Source organism: Solanum dulcamara, chromosome 8 (assembly GCF_947179165.1).
Source record: "Solanum dulcamara chromosome 8, daSolDulc1.2, whole genome shotgun sequence".
Classification (NCBI taxonomy): Eukaryota; Viridiplantae; Streptophyta; class Magnoliopsida; order Solanales; family Solanaceae; genus Solanum; species Solanum dulcamara.
Genome location: NC_077244.1, coordinates 36,935,005 through 36,944,152, shown reverse-complemented (window position 1 = coordinate 36,944,152; position 9,148 = coordinate 36,935,005).

The following is a 9,148-nucleotide window of genomic DNA, read 5'->3' as shown; positions in this document are numbered from 1 at the left end:
ATGTGTACTACTTACTCCTTTGTGTATGCAGTATTTTTCAAATGTAGAGTCAAAAACTAAAACTGAGTACTGCTGATAACTATTTTTTTTATTTTTTATATGGGAACAGACCATACACGAGGCTCCCACCTCTCATGCGCGGCCAGGGGTTGAGCCGCTCACCCCCAAGCTGTATTATACATAAAAATAGAAAGATACACGGAGGGGGGCATAAACCTAACCTCCAATCCTATGGTGGTTTATAAGCCGATATTCCTAATAAGGTCAATCAGCTCATCCCCGATACAAGCACACAAAAAAGGATCCTAGAAACTATGCACCTAAAGGAGAGGACTCCTCTCGATACAAAGAAACTAGAAAAACATAAATAAGGGAGACTCTCCCTTTACATAGTAAAGGAAAAATCTAAATATAAAAGGAGATAATCTTCATAAAAGCTATATATACAACAAAATTTTAGCGTAAACGAGAATCATCAAAGAACATGACTAAAATTATAACATGGGGAATCACAAACACTGCAATTGGGTGATCAATCCAAGGATGCAAAACAAAGTAGTAGATCATGGAGGCTTCTTAATCCGTTTGGTCTTCCTCCGCCTAAAGCTAGGTAGGCCGATTCTATCTAGCATGTAGTATCCTCGAATACCACGAGGTAGCTGCTGGAGGGTAGTGTAGTGGCCTGGAATGGTAAGAGTGTGACTGTGCTTGGAGAGAGCATCCGCAGTGAAGTTTGCCTCCCTGTATACATGTCTGCAAGAAAAGAAGGCAAATAATTTGGTAATATCAACAAGGTCATGAGTTACCTGGTGAAGGCTCCACGGAGGTTTCATCTGGTGATTGATCCATTTAGTGAGCAACTCCGAGTCAACTTCTAGGATAACATGATGGAAGCCCTGTTGAATGCACCATCTAAGCCCATAAGTAGCCGCCTCTAGTTCAGCTTGATTGTTGGTTCCCTCCCCTAGTGGTATGGCATAAGCGAAGAGGAAATTACCCATGTGATCTCTTACAATGCCACCCCCCCAATAGCCCCCGGATTACCCAACGCGCTACCGTCAGTATTTAGCTTAACGAAACCGAGTTGTGGCTTAATCCATAAGACTTGGGTAATCTTCATCTCATGACTACACTTATCTATGTAGGAGATAGTGTGGATCCAGTTCGAAGGCCAATGGATATAGGGGTATGCGATTCTAAGAAGATTAGAGATGTCCTTGAAAACTGCAAATTTCACTCTCGCCAAGCTAGAACTCTTCCCACCGTATTTGCTCGCGCATCTATTCTTCCACAAATTCCAACATATAAATATTGGGGTGGAGTGAAGGATAAGTTTGTGAGCTTCTGTGCGGTACTTGCGAAGCCACCAGCTCATAATAAGGGGTTTGAGGGGCGTGACTTCATGTTTGATGCCTAGGGAATCTGAGAAGTAGCGCCAAATATTCCTAGCAAATTGGCCCGTGCTGAAAATGTGTTCTATGGTGTCCGGACCTGGGCTGTGGCAGCAACAACATGGAGTGGAAACATGGCCGAATGCAATGATCTTTTCCTCCGTGGGCAGCTTGCCTCTAAAAGCCCTCCACAGCAAAAAAGAGCATTTAAAGGGTATGTTTTTGTGCCAAGTGTAGTGGTCGGAGAGTGTCTTGGTCTTGTGTTTCCTCACAAGCTTCCATGCCGAAGAGCAGGTGAAGCTTCCATTGGTATTCAGCTTCCAAATGGCCTGATCTGGTTTGTTTTCTTGCGTCTGTAGTGTGGTAGAAGTTATGAGAGTAATGAGCTGCGCTGGAGCCAACTGATTTAGCATGTCGATGTTCCACTGCCCATCTATAAGAAAATCAGCCACCCTAGCATTGTTCGCTCTTCCCAGCTCGTGTCTATAGTTTGCTAATGGTCCGACACCTAGCCAGTCGTCCCACCAGAAACAACACGAACCCGAGTGTAGCCTCCATTGAATGTGAGGTTCGGCAGTGTGTTTGTTGTGCATCATATGTTTCCACACACGCGACTGCCCAGAATGGAATTTTTTGGTGATGGGGTTGGCTCTCTGACAGTATTTGGCTCTAAGGAAATCACCCCACAGCGTCTGTTTAGCTCTAAATATCCACCACTGCTTGAACTGGAGAGATTTGCAGACATCTGTAGTTCTCTTCAACCCAATACCTCCTTCATCATAAGGATAGCACAGATTTTTCCATGAAGACCAATGGTATTTTTTCTTATTATCCTTCCACCCCCAGAACAAATCAGCGGTAACTCTCTCAATCTGCTTGAGAGTAGTACTAGGAGGAGTAATGGCTGAAAGGAGGTGAATGGGGAGCGACTGAAGTACATATCTCACAAGTGTAGCTCTACTGCCATAGCTGAGGATTTTGGAATGCCACCCTCTAATTCTGTTGACAACCTTAGAAACCATGTCCGTGTAGTACATGACTCTCTGCCTGCCAATGTAGAGAGGGCATCCTAAGTAGGTGATGGGACTATGCTTTTGAGTGAAATCTGTAACCTGTTTCACCATATCTACATTGTCTTGGAGCACATTGGAATGCATCATGAAGTGGCTCTTATTCTTGTTTATAATTTGCCCCGATGTCTGCTCATATAGGGTCAAGGTCTTCATGATAATCTTAAGAGTTTCCCTCCTTCCGGAGGTAAAGATGATAACGTCATCCGCAAAACTCAAATGATTAATCTGTGGGCCTCTTTTTGCCATATGGAAACCCTGGTAGAAGTGGTAGCTATGAAGACTATTCAGCATTCGGGACAGCACCTCCGCTCCTAAAATGAATAAGGCGGGAGCAAGAGGGTCACCCTGTTTGAGCCCTCTGGTGGAGTGGAAAAAATCATGTCTAGACCCATTAACGAGAACGGAGTACCAGTTATTAGACATGATTCGCCAAATCATATCAATAAAGGTCTCACCGAAGCCCATTCTTCTCAGTACCCGACAAGTATAGGACCAAGAGACTCTATCATATGCTTTGGCCATGTCTAACTTGATAACCACATTCTCGCCAATAACAGGCTTCCGTATATCGTGGATAATCTCTTGTGCTAGCATGATATTTTCTAAGATGCTTCTTCCTTTTACAAACCCGGACTGATTAGGAGAAATAAGATCGGGGAGAATGGGAGAAAGCCTGAGGCAAATGAGTTTTGATATTATCTTATTAGTAAAGTTACTGAGACTAATGGGTCTATAGTCAGAGAGCGTGTTGGGGTGATCTACCTTTGGGAGCAAGACTAAACATGCATGAGAAAAAAACTTAGGCATAACATGGCCACAGAAGAAAGAGTTAACCACTGCAAGTAGGTCCTCCGAAATAATTTCCCAGCAAGCTTGGAAAAATTTTCCATTCATGCCATCCGGACCGGCTGCAGAGTTAGGGTTCATGGAGAAGACCACCTGTTTTAACTCCTCAATGGTAGGCGTGGCTTGAAGGCTTTCATTCTGAGTAGCTGTGATCATTCTAGGAACGCAATTCAAGATGTTCTCCGAAATCGGAGACTCATCACCTGTGAATAGTTTTTGAAAATGATCACAAGCTGCTCTAGCAATGTGTTCGTCGCCTTGAATCAAATACCCCTCTTCGTTAGTAACCTTGTGAATGAACAGTCGCCTTCTCCTGCCACGAATTAAAGCATGGAAATACTTGGTGTTAGCGTCTCCATCCTTGAACCAATGTAGTTGAGTTTTTTGTTTCAGAATGTTCTCTTCAATTTTAAGAAATCTGGTGTATTCGGCGTTGAGAGCATGCAATTGCATCCTGTTCTCTTCATTATTGGATATTATCAGATTTTCTTCGGCACTTTTCACCAATTCTTCATATTTCTTAACCTTGGCAAAAATATCGCCGAATTCCACTCTCGACCATTTGCTAAGGGTAGAGGATAGCCTTTTCACTTTTTGGTGGAATGACCACATTGGATTCCCCGTCATAGGTATGTCCCAACAGAACTTTACAGTTTCAAGAAAAGTAGGGTTATCCACCCAACAATTCAAGAATTTAAAATATTTAATAAGGGAATCATGTCTAGCATTCATCTCTATTAGTAAAGGGTTATGGTCAGAGCCAGTCGAAGGGAGGTGAGTAACTGAAGTGTGTGGCATAACAGCTAACCAGTTATCGGACACCATAGCTCTATCGAGTCGCTTCCATATTCTTTTATGCATATCTCGTTGATTACACCAAGTGTAGTCTGAGCCATGATACCTCAAATCCATTAGGCCACAAGCTTCGATAACGCTGATAAACTCAAAGCTTTTCTGCATGTTGTAAGGGATTCCACCTAGTTTCTCAGTAATGGACGTGGTGACATTGAAGTCCCCAACCGTGCACCAAGGAAGGTTAGTGGAAGCGTGATGCAAAAGCCTATCCCAAAGTGGCCGTCTAAGAGTATCTTTGCATTTTCCATAAACAAATGTCATGAGAAATGCATTTGGATGCTCTACATGTTTCATCTCACAAGTGATCTGTTGATCGTCAATATCAATAACTTTACAATCAACATCTTGAGTCCAGAAAATCTAAATCTTACCATTAGGATTGCAAGCGGACCTATCCATACCAAGGTTGATTCTAAAGCTTTGTAGATGAGCGTTGTTGGAAAAAGGTTCTAGGATGGAAATTATGGACGTTTGATGGATTTGTTTGAGGAACTTTAGTCTATCTATGACACCTTTGGTATTGATACCTCTAGCATTCCATACAATTGTGTTAATCATTGATGGGTTCTGAGGTTATAGAGCCTAGTGTTTGGTCTACTAAACGAAGCATGCATAGTAGAAATTTTTGGATTATGGTGAATACCTCTAGGTGATAAGCCTTGTTCACTAGCTAGCTGGTTCATCTCATTATCTGTGACTTTGGTAGTGGTTTTGGATGGTGCAAGAGTTCTATTAGACTTCAGCAGTCTCTTCTTCATCCTCCAGTTCAACCTCACCTTGAAACTCTTGGTCATATTCATCTTCTGAATGTATGACACCATACTCATCAAATTCATTTGCTAGGGTAGGAGTAGTATTTAGTGCGCAGGGAATGGTGGAGTCTTGTTGTGGATGCATAAAAGGAATAGACTCAATGTTTAGTGGAGTAATAGTGATGGGATCTTCACCTTTAAAATCGGGGCTTCTGATAGGTGTATTTTGGTTAACTAAAACCAACTGCGAGCATGTATTAGCAACTACATCATTGGTGGCTGCAGCAGCTTGATGTTGTTTTAGTTCTTTCCTCTTTCTAGCTTCCTTTCTTTTATGAGTCCTAGAGTTGGATGTCTGTTTGGAATTACTACAGTTGATTTGAGCAGTTGGAGAAACAATAGCTTCTCCTTGTGTTTTAAATACAAGGTTCGCAGCAGGAAGTTGAGTTAAAGAGGCATAAAAGGCCTGCATTTGTGGGTTTGGGTGTTGCACTTGTTGGGAGACAGGATCGAGGAATTGAACACTTGAAGCATAGCTGAAACTGCAGCCCTTTTCCTGGTCATTTTCAGCACTGTCATTGTGATCTACACCTAGACTTTGGTGCTGAAATGGTATTAGTTTAGGGACCACAACTTGCACACTTTTTCCTTTCAAACTAGGAGTTGAGCTAGCCCCCAAGACATGCAAGTTGTCCTTTAATCCTACAGCTGGAACATGTCCCAAAACCTGCAGGTTTTGAGACTGAGTAGGGGCTGCAGTGTTGCCCATTTCCTGAGTGGAAATAGGAGCAACTAGAGGTCTTGATCCCTGTTCCTGAGTGGCCATATTGTTCATCATATTCTCTTCAAAAATAGCAGCTGATGTAACACCCAAAATCTGTAGATTTTCATACAAACCTGCAACTAAACCACCACCCAAAACCTGCAGATTTTGACTCTGAAGATGAGCTGCATTTATGTCAAATTGTTGATTGAAAATAGGGCCAGCTGCAGGTGTGAATTCTTGCACTTGAGTGTCCCTATGTTTTACTCTATATTCCTTCAGATTAGGGGCTGAAGTAGCACTCAAAACCTGCAATTTTGCATTCAAACCAGCAGCTAGAACATCTCCCACAACCTGCAGATCCTGAGGCTGAAAAGGGGCTGCATTGATGCCCATTTCAGGAGTGAAAATAGTAGCACATGCAGGTCTCAATCCCTGTACCTCAGTGGCCCTATTTTGTACACTCTTTTCTTTCACTGTAGCAGCTGCACCAACACTCAAACCAAGCATATTTTCCTTGGAACCAACAGCTGGACAAAGTGAAGAGCCTTCTCCCAAAAACTGCAGCTGGTGCAAATGAATTGGAGCTGCAGTGTTACCTTGTTCCTGTGTGGAACTAGGGGCATCCACAAGCCTCATTTCAGCACCATCTGAGCCTTTAAGATTCTCAGGCAATTCCTTAGAGGCAAGGTCCAGTTTGTCAAGTTGCTGGGAAGAAAAATGCTGAATATTTGAAGTGGTAGCAGGAGCTCTAAAGTCATTCCTAGGGTCAATCCTAAGGTTCTCATGCAAAACATGAGACAAAACCCCCCCTCTGGACACCCCATCCTGCAGGTTAGTTGGCTCCTCCTCAATACCATTCTCACCTCCATCAACTTCGGAATCAGACAATACAGTAAAAATATTATTCGGGGAGCCATGGGGGATTGGGAGCATTGAGTCAATACCTGGTTGATGCTCGCGCTGTCCATTTTCAATTGGACCAGTCATAACAACAGAATTACAATCAAATTGGGGATTGGGGTTTGGGAGCATTGAGTCAATACCTGGCGTCTTTGCTTGAATGGGTTTGTACACCTGTTGAGTATTGCCTTGTATCCTTTGGGTGTTCTGCACAGTTTGGGTCTTACCTTTGAAGTTTCTTCGCTTTTGGGTTTGCCATTGGTCGTTTGCTACTTGATTCCTGTTTGGGTTGATTGAGTGCTCCTTCGCCCTGCGACTTCCTTCCTGAGTTGTGGTGGTGGTTTCTTCTAGAGGTACCTGTTGTCTGAAACTTAGAGTGTTAGCTAAAACAATAGGAGTAGAGATCATACCTGTGTTTTTTGGCGACGCATCTTTCTTTGGCTCTTCTTCCTTATCTTTGGCCTTGTATCGTTCTGTATCTCTTCTGCTGACGTGGCAAGCCAGAGGAGTATGACCTTGGTGTTTGCAGTAGGTACAGTAAAGAGGAACATCTTCATATTCGATGTCCTGCCATCTTCCTTTTCCATTTGGATCATCATTTTCGTCGAATCCAATCCATACACTTTGGATTCTAGGCTTGGTGATGTCCATTTGGATTTTTTCTTTTGCCACGCTCCCCCTCGTCTTTTCCATGAAGGCCATGTCCAAGTGCAACACTTGTCCCACGTCCGCGAGCAGAAGCATAACAAATTCTTTATGGAAACAATGCCAAGGGAGTTCCGGGAGTATGACCCAAACAGGGAGAATGGGGGTTTCATAATTTGGATCGAAAGTAGGGGTCCAAACTTGAAATCTCATGAATACACCGTCTATGTACATTCTCTTACTGTCTAAAACAGTAGCTCTATCATGTTCATTGTCAAGATCAATATATGTATGTCTAGAATTAAAATGGGTGATCTTGACCATGCCCCTAAGTTCAGTTTGAGTAATGAACTTTTTTCGTATTACCTCCATCTTTGGCATTGGGCTGTAAAACTTGCCTATGAGAGTATACTTACATGATTCAGCCATCTTAATCATGTAGTCTTCTCTCTTAAACATGATAGCCGGACAACCTTGTTTTGTCACCCTTTTTGGGGGTGTTAGCTCAATTCTGGTTGTAGGATCAGCTTGTTTGGCTCTTAGTCTTGTAGCCATGGATTGCTTTGCTATAGGGGGTGGAGGGTGGTTTGTGGTGGTGGGTTGGTTGGTAGGGGGCTTAGTATTAGGAGGTAGCGCGGTGGGGGTTAAGGACACTACCGGATTTTTAGAGTTTTTCGAGTTGAATCTTTGGAAATTGGATGAGATGGGAGGGAATTCTGAAACGGGAGGATGGTTGGTACGTTTGGGATTAGTGGAAGTGCTAAGATTGCTTGGGGTGGTGATACAATCAACCAAAACAGATTCGGGCACGAGAAGACTGTTTTCGGCCCTATTTGTGCAAGTTGGAATTTTAGAATTTGAGTTTGGGGTGCCTAAAAATTGGGATTTTTGATTTTTTTCATTCGTAATGGTATGTGGGTCGTTTTGGGATTGCGAATTATTTTGGGCGTTCACCGGAATAGCGATTCCGGTGGGTTTTTCAATAGTTTCGACACTATTTTCGATGATGGCCTGATCAACATGTTTCCTATTGTTAGGATCCTTAACAGTTTCCTTGTTTTGAATTCCTTGCGACTGATTCTTTTCATGACCACTTTGATTGACAACTAAGGGAGTTTGAGTTCTATCATTCCGATCATTTCTTTTGTCATTGGTCATAGCTATAATATTATTCCTAGCAGCAGAACCATAAGCCATTTGTTCGAGTGCATTAACAGGTAGTTGACCATCAACATTATTGTTAATATAATGAAATTGTTCAGATTGAGAGAAATTAGTGGGCTGAGAGGACTTATCTTGAATTTCCGTTGACGACTTACTGTTACATTCCTTCTCCATACCTTGAATTTCTTGAATTTGTGCTGGAGCATGATGATAGTGATCACACGGTTGTATTCCATTCAATTGTTGCTGTACTTGGTCCTGAAAGTTAATATTTTTTGAAAATTGACCTGCTGAACCTGCAACTTCGTGGCTCCTACTGTTCTCAGAGGTCCAAGGGATATTCGAATCCAATGGAGGTGATTCAAAGTGGCGCTCTGAGCTTAGGAGAGGCGCATCAAACTGAGGAACATTCTGGTATAACTTTTGTTTAAAATGAGTCGCCTAAGCCCCTGCGCCGACACCACTTTCTTCACCGGCGATGATTTCTCCGGTGAAGATTGTTCCTACAGCTGCGCCATGACCTTGTGAGCAACCCCCAGTAGGTCCGATGGTTCGAATCTCTCCGGAGCCGCTTCGAATATGAAGGCACGACGGCGGCGACTGTGAGCGGCTTCTTTCAGTGGCTGCCATGTCTTGAATCTCGCCTGAAGTTGTTCGATTTTGGAGGCGCATTTCAGGCGACTCAGATGCTGTTCTCGCATAAATCGCCTGAAGATTGCTCTCAATTTGATTGGGAAAATGTTGTGCATTTTGAAT